The sequence below is a fragment of the Conger conger genome, chromosome 18, assembly GCF_963514075.1.
Source record: "Conger conger chromosome 18, fConCon1.1, whole genome shotgun sequence".
Classification (NCBI taxonomy): Eukaryota; Metazoa; Chordata; class Actinopteri; order Anguilliformes; family Congridae; genus Conger; species Conger conger.
Genome location: NC_083777.1, coordinates 10,557,776 through 10,569,504, shown reverse-complemented (window position 1 = coordinate 10,569,504; position 11,729 = coordinate 10,557,776). Strand labels below are relative to the sequence as shown.

General features: G+C 44.2%; 1 protein-coding gene across 2 annotated transcripts in view; it reads right to left on the bottom strand.

Annotated features, from left to right (window-relative positions):
• Positions 1-8,237, bottom strand: part of LOC133118264 (C-terminal-binding protein 2-like) — a 96,237-nt gene extending 88,000 nt beyond the window's left edge. For both annotated transcript variants that reach the window (XM_061228107.1, XM_061228111.1), the window contains exon 1: positions 7,919-8,237. The gene's annotated coding sequence lies outside the window, so the exon portion shown is untranslated. The remainder of the gene's footprint in view (positions 1-7,918) is intronic.
• Between the last annotated feature and the right edge of the window lie 3,492 nt (positions 8,238-11,729).

Below are 11,729 nucleotides of genomic sequence, written 5' to 3'. Positions count from 1 at the left end.
GCAGGCCATAACCAGCCTTCAGAACTCACACCCACACGTTCACAATAATCCACATTCCTTCATTACCTGTCCCACTTAATGTTTAACTCAGTCGGGGGGGGGGGGGGGGGGGACAGCTGCAAGTCGGTCGAAATCCATGAGGGGGGTCGCTGTAGAGTGTGTCCCAGAGCAGGGGGGATGGGTGTTGGGCCACAGCTTGGCTCGAAAGGCGAAGTTGAACAACATTTAAAAGTGCTGCACACAAGCTGCTGCTTTTCCCTTCCATGACCAGCGCCCAGGTGAAATGGTAAATGGCTGGCATTTATATAGCGCCTTTATCCAAAGCGCTGTACAATTGATGCTTCTCATTCACCCATTCATACACACACTCACACACCGATGGCGATTGGCTGCCATGCTCGTCAGGAGCATTTGGGGGTTAGGCGTCTTGCTCAGGGACACTTGGACACAGCCCAGGCGGGGGATCGAACCGGCAACCCTCCGACTGCCAGACGACTGCTCTTACTGCCTGAGCCAATGAGACGACTGCTCTTACTGCCTGAACCAATGAGACGACTGCTCTTACTGCCTGAACCAATGAGACGACTGCTCTTACTGCCTGAGCCATGTCGCCCCACGTGCAGTTTGACCCCTCCCGCTCGCTGCAGGTGGTTCTGCTGCTCCCGTAAGGACGAGTGGCTTCTTGCCTCTCGGGTGTGGCGAGTTAGAAGCTCTGTGTCATGGCAAACGCCCATGAAGCGCAGGATCATCCCTCAAAAGGTTATCTCGGGGCGGCCTGTAGTGTAGTGGTTAAGGCACGTTACAGGGACCCACAAGGTCGGTGGTTCAATCCCCGGTGTAACCACAATAAGATCCACACAGCCGTTGGGCCCTTGAGTAAGGCCCTTAACTCATTGCTCCAGGGGAGGATTGTCTCCTGCTTAGTCTAATCAACTGTACAACGTTCTGGATAAGAGCATCTGCCAAATACCACTAATGTAATCACGGGCAAGGTGACATGATCCAGACGTTGTACCCATTTTTAGGGCCTAGCAGAGAAGAATGTTTAAGTTGGTGACAGTGATGACACAGGTGTACTCTGGGTCCTGCAGTGTAGAAGTCTCTGTGTAGAACTACAAATACCTTCCTTCCATGACTACGGCAGGCCTACCCAGCACAACTACCCTTACCTAATGGTGGCCTCCTCTGAAATGTTCAACCACCCCTTCAAAAAAGAGAGACTTTGGGGCCAGAGAGCCAGCTAGCCAGATATACACTTGCTTACATGATTACTGGACCCTGTCTGACCTTACCCCTATGACATGAGAAATGTAACCACTGACACTAGTAACCGTTGACAACGAGGCTCATGACAGTCACACTTTGTTGGTGCTGTTTACAAGCTTGGTGACGAGGGTCACCATCTGGCCCTTGTCAGCGGGGGGGGGGGCAGGGGCACGATTCGCTCAGTTTTGGCAGGCCTGGCGTTCCCAGCATGCTCTGCTTCCCAAGGTTTTAAAGACAAATAACAGGGGGAAGAACGGAAAACAGCATCTCGACACACTGAAGAGGAAGAGGGTATCCTCCAGGGAGAAACAAACCAACCCTTTTTTGTGTTCTTCCCTCCGGTGAACTTCCAGCTTGATGAAACAGAGAGCTGAAAAAATGCCCAATAAACAGCAGACGAGGCGCTGACCGGGCTTTAAATGTGCGTGTCCGTGGACGACAGGCTTGTAAAGACAGCGGCTCAATCCAATCAGGGGAGGACACTGGGGGCCACGCAGGCCTGGTTTAATCCCACAGCCACAGCTGTAAAGCAGGATGTAAGCACAGCAAAGCCCGGCTGTCACATACACTCGTCAGCCCCCGCTAAACTTTACTCACGAGCACGGGCGGAGGAGAGCCCAGCTCGGTCCCAGAACCCCAAACTGGCACACAATCCCAAATCAGCCTCTCTCTGACATTCACAACACTAAAGCATCAAAGAAAATGTACTTACTCATTCATGGGTAAAAGGGCTCAGAAAGCTTGCTCATCGTACCTTTGTAACCCCACAATATTGCCAGGAAGACGAGCTTGAATTGATACCTTTGTATGTGACATCGATAAATTTACTCTCCATTTTGTTTTTCAATAAAAATTCAAAGGTCAATGTCAAAACATCGGACACAGACTCAAAGAAGCACAGATACAGAAGATACAGAACTCTGTCAATGGCCAGTCAACCTCTTAAAAAGAAATATAAAAAGAGGAATTTTCCTTTTATAAGCTCAATTCAGTCTTCTCCACCTTAAACTCATTCAATCAAACCTCAGCCAACTGTAATAATTTTCTCTCTAATGTCTCTGCATAATGCAGCCAAATCTCTAATACTCTTTCCCGGGCATTCAAATGCATGAATTATTTAATGGCGTTCCTAAAGTGGCCTTCATTCTTGTCACGCATTAAAAACTCTAAGAATAGTTAGTCGGGCAAAGACTTAAAATGGAGAAAACAAACGGCTTTATTTATGGGGAAGCAGGCACACAGGGCCTGTACTCCAGACGCTGGAGAGCAGGGATGTGCATGGAGGCATGGGGGTGTATGGTATACGCAGTACGGATGCTGAAATGATGAACTAGCTCACGGAAGTAAAGCGAGGGACCCTGACCCAACACAGCGGGCTGGACTGGGAGAAGAATGACTCATGGCTCCTAGGTGGTCCTTCCTGTTTCTGAAGCAGCAAGCATTTCCCACTACTCCCTTACAGTTCCCAGCCCAGAATTAATGTGCAGGGCCTACAGGCTATACTAGTAACTGAGGAATTTCCTTTGTGTATAAAATCAGATACTGAAAATGCGGCAGACATGCACACCACGAACAATGAAAACTGTCCCTAATTGGTTAATTGGTTAATGAGGTGGTCACAGCATATGACACGACATAGACATGAGAGAAAGGCAGTGCATTTTTTCTTTCGAGATGCCACGCGATGCCATGGTGGCCATGTACCAACTGTGACTTCAATCACTTAACCCTTTAAATAATGCTAAGCATGTACTGAAGTATTAAAACTTTAAAAAGAGTACACACTTCCCCATTTTAAATATGAGGAAGCCAAAGCCTCTGATATTCCATACAACTTCTAATTACATGAAATGATAAGCTGTTTTTTTAGAAGATGGTATGTTGTAATTTTATACCAATTACATCCCTCTAAATAATCGCAGTAAGTGGCAACAGTGTCAAAACTGTCTCAGAAGACTCTCCACTTAATAAAAGCTTTGGTGATTTGCCTTAGAGAAGCCCTTTGTGGATTATGCAAGTACAAAGCCAGTGGAACATAACTTAATGTATGTTAAATGGAGTATTATGATTTAAGAACGTAATTAATAACTATAATTGCCACACTTCTCGGTCGCTTGACTTCAAACACAACCTCTGTGAGATAATCGGTTGGAATGGGCCCAAACTTGACTCTCGTGAATACGGGTTATGACACAACACCGATCTATAATGCTATGGAAAAATACACACATCAACAAACCCGTGGGAAAAAGCAGGGAGATCAGTGCTCCCCAGGTATTCCACAGGTTGGGACCACATAGTGTTACAGTCCTTTATTCGCCTTATACAAGATGAGACATGCTTCATGTTTACCACCTGTAACCCCCTAATTTAGTCCAACCCCCTTTCATTGCACTGCCAAGCCAGGAGTAGTATCATCTTGCCAAGTCCATCAATCATCCTTAGCACCCGTAGGAAGTAACCAATGATGCATCTGGCATGAATGCACAATGGGTCACACCCAGGTGCCTTTCAAGTGCATGCCTCCACATCGGCAATCCTAATGGTAAGAGTCGCTCAGGTTGGACGACAAACACAGGCAACTCAAAAATGTGTTAAACGGCACCGTACAACTCGCCTGCCTCACACCTCCAAACACGGAAACTGTAAGATGTGAAGCAACCGGATACCCGCAGTCTTAAAACGCACCCGTTTGCACCGCTAACGGCACCTAACGGCGTGTAGGCCGCCCTCCAGCTCCGATGACAGGGCCTAAGATGAAGAATTCGGCTCCGCGGAGCAACACTCGCACGAGGATTACGCCTTCTTGTTTCTACACGGTTACACGACACACACTCTGTCCCCGGAGACCCAAAGCCACAGCCGCTGCCATACAACCCATACATCACAACGAAGCGCAAGAGAATGCACAAGGCCGGGGGCTTTATTACCGTGAATAACCAGAGAAATGCCGTATTTAGTTCAGCCTGCTTTCAAACATTCGGTTTACTTCTCGTACTGAGAAACCTGCGTTTGCTTTAATAGCGGGAGGAAATGTCACCGTCTGCACACATCCATAAATATTTCAGAAAAACAAATGCAGAAAAGTTGTATGGTGTGGCTTCCTGACTGTGTTTGTTTGCTTATTTATTTAGAGGAATGAAGCAATCACGAGGTTTGTCTTCCTACATGTGTGCTGAGAGACGGGCAGAGAGCAGCCGCCCTTTCCAGGTCCTCTTGGTTTACAGCTCAAGCAGAAGTTGAGAAATGAGGTACAGAGGTCACAAGGTTCTAAGTTTGCTTTCTCTTTTGTTTATTTTTTGTTAGGCGGAGAGATAGCCCCCCCCCCCGTCCATGTCAGCTTGGACCCCTACTCTGCTGTATGCCGGATGGACCCACACAGGGGAGCTGTGCTAAATTAATCCGGCCTGTTCACAAGCATAATAAGAGCTGAGCCTTGCCTGGGGTGATCCCCACTGGCCAGCACTGTGAACAACAGCCCCTTCAGAAGAGCGGCCAATGATACAGCCCCAGCAGAGAGACCCATTAAGAGCACCTTTACTAACAAACACAAACATTTCAAAATGCAAATCTGGTTTCTACGCAATTGTACCTTTCAACAATACGACCACGCTCGAGCTAAACACACACGTGCACACACACGTATGCACTCTCACGCATTTGCTCCCACACACACCCATACCTCCTAACACCCTGTTTAGAAGACAAAGCCACACACACAGACAGGCCATATTCCTAAGCCTCACCTCACTCTAGCCAACTCTGGCAACCAGCCTTCCGGATCCCTCCATCCTCCAAACCCTGCCGCTGGTGACTAACAGGCTAACAGACACAGCTGGATCTGGCCAGATTCCTATGAGAACACTCTCCTCTCCCGTCGCAGAGCATAGCTTCAGCGGCAATACACACCCCGCCCCTCTCCCAGGTTCCCGTGGCGATGAGGGCCCGCTCACCTCGCGGAGAGCAGCTGCGGCGCAGAGACATCATAAATATTAAACTGTTGCTTTGCATTAATCCAACGCCTGTGATAAATCAAAATTAGCTAAATTAAGTGCCGCGTACGGGCTTGATTCCCAACACGGAGCGCTCGCCCCGGGGCGAGGCCTCTCCTTTCACCTCCCGCCGCGCGAAGGACGGGAGAGCGCGCGCGAACTCAGCCCCCAGCGGGGGGCGGGGGTAGGGATAGGGGTGCGGAGGTACGGGGACGCTCGAAAACACCGCGCGCGTCTTCTCACGACTCCTGTCGGACGGGCAGGTCCGCGCAGAGCCCCCCCCCCCCCCTTCCGCCCAGGCGTGTGTGGCAGCTTCCCCACCGCAGGGGGGGCTCAGATATACACTCACAGATGAAGTCAGACCCTGTGAATGATGGACTCTAATAAATATTGCAGGGGCTGAGGGAGGTCCCCTCTCAAACGCCGCGCGGCTTTGATTGATAGCTGGCCGCTCCGCGCCACGCAGACCGAGGATGTGGCAGGGGGTGCACCAAGGTGCAGAACGAGGGCTCCAAGGCAATTTCTCTGTACAAATAACAGAGAGGAGCTTGGGATGTGACAACGTACTGGGAGGACAGCGAGTGCAGCAGTAAATGCACTCTGCTTTCCCAGCAAGACGCTAACCGCTTACAGTACACTGCTTTTCCATGAAGAGGATTCGACTGAACTGAGGCTGTAGAAATGCAGCCACTGCAGTTAAAATGAAATGTGCTTTAAAGAGTTTGAGTTGAAATATTGCTGCTTTTTCTGGAGACGTCATACATTTTCAACTGTTACTTAAGCCAACGCCTGTGATAAATGCAAATTAGCTAAATTAAGTGCCATGTGCTTTAAAGAGTTTGAATTTAAATACTGCTACTTTTTCTGTGACTGAGCCAACAGAAGAAGAAAAAATACTTTGGGAAGCCAAGACTTCAAATCAGAAAACAGGAAATGTCCCATAAAAAATAAAAATAAACATTTCTGCAGGTGTAAGATTAGTGAAACAAAGGACTTGTTGTTGTAACTGAGTTGTTAGACAGCAAACACAGGGCACACATCTGTAGAGTATACTGTATATTTACTCTTCAAGTCGAGAATCCCCACCCTTCAATATGCCAGCACTTACAGATATCAATCACATCAGCCTTTTTTCTTTTTTTAAATTTTTATTATGGGTAACTATCCCTATAGTGTCGAAAATATGGTTCAGAAAAGCCAAAAACATCGAACATCCCTCACAACCTTTGTCTCCAGATGTCTCCTTTATAACAATAATGTCATTTAAGTTGAATTAAATAGTATATATTAATTAAATTAAATAACCAATGGACTTGATCGATAGCGCCCTCGTGCACCCGTTCAGAATTTCGCCCTGCAACACGTAGGCTACTTCCATCAAAGGGATACCTCAGTTAATATATCAGTAACTTAGTGAAGTCATTATGAAACAAAGCCAAGTGACTGTCGTACACACAAGTGTAGGGCAGCCCACGACAAGATATTTTTCATGCAATGTGTTATTAAATGACTAAATTCGCCTCTGATTGTGTAGCAAAAACAATACATTACTGTGGAATGATTATTTATTAAACATCTAAATAAACAAGTAAATACTACAGGCAAGTGGGTGTGTTTCGTCAAACTTTTACCCATTTCCCCGTGCAGTTGGCAAGATGGACTACTAACGGAAATTTAAGTTCCAAATGGCATCTTGACAACCTTCTTTAAAACACGCCATTAGTTTAAATTATGTTTAATTCCATTATATCATCATTCATTCTATCGATCTCTGTGCTTTAGCGACGCCTAAATGATCATTAAATTTTAGAGACTAAACCGAAGCCAAGAAACAGCCTACTGTATGTTTCGCCTTTCCCCCCTTCTTGAACTTCCTAGAAATGCACGTCATCTTTCCGCTGGGTCGGTGCTACTGGAGCAGGTGGCAATTCAGATATCAGTCAACACTTAATCTAAGTAAACAATTCAACCAGAAACACACAAAAACATCCATGCTGTCCTTTTCTGTTAATAGATAACCAAGTTAGAAAATGAGCGTTTTCAGCAAATGAACATGTTTCTGGAAAATGTTAAATTCATCTGCTTCCTAAATATTTTTTCCATGCAATGAATATAAACACGGTGGCAAGCGTGTTTAAACGTTCAACAAAATACAGTGTGCTTTAATCGAGCAGGCTCATGAACTGCAGTACGGGCTTTCGCTTATTTTTTCCCCCCCAAGTCACTGTACCGAGTTGATCAAATCAGATGACGATATGCTATCAAGGGAACAGAAGGAAGATTAACCGGAGCTAACAAGGAAAGGTGGCTAGCTCCAGTGGAATTTAATTTATTTGCAATGATCAATTTCATCTTCCTATCATTTGTGGAAGGCTACCTCTTTAAGTTCTGTGTGAAGATGGGTGTCGGACAACGAACACGAGGAAAGGCATGTGAAAATTCGTATTCGTTTTCACATGGAACTGGTTTTGTATGACCAAAGATGTCCTCGGAGCGGAATACAATTCCCCTTCTCGTTCCTTTCTTTATGGCGCAGTGAGACCAACACACATGGACGTTCTGGACACGCTATCGGTAGCGAGAAGGCTGAAGTATACACACATTACATGATCAGATCAGCTTTAGTAAAAATTTAATTTTTTACATTAACTAAACCTTACCTTGATGTATGATGTTTATTGCAAGTTCAAGCAATGACTTTAGGCACCCAAGAATATATCATCCGCCTTTGAAAATCGCTTCCTATCGATCTTGCATTCGAGATTAGTGATCCACCTTAAAAATGACACAAAAACTTAATCCTCCGAAGCTCTTATAACTGTGCAGCTACAGAGTCATTCCCGACGTTGAAACAACTAAATCGTTTTTCTTTCCCTCGTCTCCGATGCGTTTCAGTAAATATATGTTGCGAGTTCGTATCTGTGTATGGCGCACCCACTGGCTACAATGTGTCGAGATTTAAGATATACTCTTCTATTATTTGAGGATTGAGAGGTGTGTGTGTTTTCTTTTCTCTCTCTCTTTTTAACTAAGGCGGGGCTTTGGTTCATCCAAACCAATGACACAATCCCACATGAGCCGGCCTCGCCCCCCTGCACGCATTCATCCAGCAGATTTTACTCGGGCATTGGGTCGTCCTCGTGGGAGAGTGTTCTAGGGGGCAGAGATTGCCGTGCGGAAGCGAGCGGGATCACGCAGAAGAGACTACTGCAGCCTGTCGCTGCTCTCGGACATGCACTTGCAACACCAAAAAGGGATATCATAATAAACAGTTATTCGTTTTTTACGTAACAAAAATGGTATCTTTATCCATGGGGTATTTTGTTTTGTCAACCTAGTGTCCCTAGAACTAACCCTAATGACAACGACATTGTCCATCTGTTTATAGCCTATAGTCAAAAATAATGAGAAAGCATATATAGGAAGTCGTTTTGCCTAACTGAACTTTCTTTTTTACGTTTTTAATAATAAATGAATAAATAGATTATTCATATTGTATATTGCACTCATACAGTATATAGCGCCTACTCACTACACAGGTGCAGTGAAAGAAACAGACAAAAATAATAATAAATAACTGACAATTCATTTTCCCAATGAAAGTTGTGCTGATACAAACATTTTCAAAGGTCCAACAATTTGTAAGCAGTCTGGGCGCGGGTGCTTTTTAACATTATTATATCTATAGACATGAGTATACCATTATTCTTTCTGGACTTTGCATGTTCTAGATTAAGGCACAGCTCCAGTCCTATACTTGGTGAGTTCATTAGAGCTAACTCTAAGTGAAAGTGACAAGAACACTTTTTTCCCTCAGAAGAGATGTTGAGAGGAGAACTAACATTTAGGAAATGGAGCACCATCTGTGAACAGCATAGCCCATGAGCAGTTCACTATAATACCCCAAAGTATTAGTGGGGTTTGATTAGTAACCTACCAAGCCTTCTTCTGAGAACAGATCTGTCCTGTCCTGTCCTAGATAGCATCCACATTGTCAGCCAAACTGAAAGTAAAATTGATTTTAAATGTGTACTTATGTGCTTGGATAAGATATGAGCACAATATTTGGTTGCGTTGGCATTGCCCAACGCACAAAGTTCAGCGCTAGACAATGTTCTTTATATTTAACCTTGGGTTCTTGATGGATTCTGTTTTTCTGCACCATTTTTTGCAAAAAAGTGAAGTAGACTGAATAAAATCAAAAAATAATCACTAAAAAAATTAAGAACAAAGCAGAATTCACGGACACTATGTATATGGCTGAGTCAGCGTTTCTCTTTGTAATTGCTCTACTTTCATTTTTTCATCCAATTCCAGTAATTAAATACTCTGAAATCTGGCATTTAAATATCTATATTTGACATTTTTATACATACTTTCATTTTCTTTTTATCTGGTTCTAGATTAATAAGCAACTATATACATTTTTTCTACAATAAGTTATTTTATCGATGTATTTATTTTGTTCTTGAGGGTAAAACAGGATTTCATGAATTAATTAATTGGCACACAAAGTAGATGTAATTCATATTGCATTAGGATATTAATACATTATTCCCCGTGGGGAATATATTTGCCACGGGGAAGAATATTTAAATTAAATATTACGCTGTGTTACATGCGATTGTTCTGGATTTGTGGCTGGCCATTGTAACGGGTTTAATTTACAATTGTTCTGACAACTGTCAAGAGAACGCAGTCCTTGAGAAAATAATATGATGTATCATTCTTATGCATGTGCATTTATTACATATTATGCATACAAAGTGACAATAAAAAAAAAAAACTCTAAGTGTATTGCTTGGTTAAACTCACACAAAACAATGTCACTCTGATTCAAGGTATAAAAGCTGTCACTTGTTTGTTTGGGATAAGGCATTATCTTGAGAAACACAGAGCTACATTACATGACAGTTACTTAGCTGATGCCTTTATCCAAAGCAACATTCCCACCTGATGCTGTGTGAGGTTAAGGGCTTTGCTCAAGGGCCCAACAGCTGTGCAGATCTTATCATGGCTACACCAGGACTTGAACCTCCAACCTTCTGGGTCCCAGTCATGTGCCTGATCTAGGCTTCAGGCTGGCCTGTTATACATCTGACATGTGGCTATTTTGCTTCATACGTCTGGATATTTACTAAAGTAATTTGGGTTTTGTGCTTGCCCTGTTACAAAGGCTGGGAATTGGGTCCACATCCTTGAAGATACAAGCTTTGCTTCTTCACCAGTATTCCCTTATGAAAATAGAATATGCTGTAATATGTTATAAATATGTGGACTTCTAACCTTGTGAGCATTAAAGAATGAAAGTATTGGCGAGCAAACTTTGTGAGTTCTACCGGGGGGGTAATGTAGGCACTGTTTACGTATATGTTTTGGGAATGTCCAGAAGTAGCTACATTTCGGAAGCAGAAGTCTTCATGATTTTCACTCCTAATATGCAGGACTTTTGTTGGATGGGAGAAACAAATATGGTAGGCTGGACTCATTGTAGCTGCAAGGCTATTGGCAGTGAGATGGTGGCCCCCTGGTTACCCCTCTGCACCACTGGGTCCTGAGCTTGATATCAAGCACAGTATATGATACTTTCACCAGCCAGGAGGACCTGTGTTTCCTGGAGGGACATGCTGGAGACTGGAATGCTGCTGCTAACTCAGTTAAAGCCTTATTACAAGCAGGTTGGGCAGTGGCTGTCTAATGCTGTTCAATGGATCTCTTGGTTGCGACATGTAGGTGATTGGGGGAGGGGTAGATAATGTTTGCGAGATTGAATAAGTAGCAATCCTGTTTCACCACCAATAATAATCAAAAGAACATTAGCAGGGAGGCTAACTCATGACTGAGATTTTACTCCACTTCTGAGGTTGAGTAGTTCTTAGTGAATTGTCCTTGAAAGCTTCATTAATATGTAAATAGGGCAGAGTTTCAGTGGAGGTGCAGCTACACACACCACCAGCAACTTATTAAAAAGTGATGCTGAACAAATGCCGGTAGACTGTTCAGACAGAACAACAAGGGTGCTTAGAAAACGAGAGGCTCATTTTTCTTCTTTTTCAGTTGACAGAACTGAACGAGATGCATTTAAGTATTGATCTTTATGTCTCTCATTGTTTGGCTCAGAGTAGAATAGAAAAGAGGGGGCTTCTCTCCCCCCCCCCCCCACTCTCCCGCTCTCTCTCTCTCTCCCCTCTCTCTCTCTCTCTCTCTCGGTGACACACCCTTGTCATTATAATCCTCAAATCATTGTTCCGTCAATCTTGTTTTATCAAAAAAATGCTTTTTGTTTTGAGAGGAGTCCGCGAGGGAGTAGATGTGCAAATTCACAGTTTCGTTTCATTACACAAAAACAATAACGCAAAACCTGAATTATGTGAATGCTCTCTGTATTGCTGCTGAATGACCTTCCTGCAATGTGGCAATCTCAGTGAAGGAAGTGACACTTACCCGCTTGAATGACATAAAGGAGAAGAA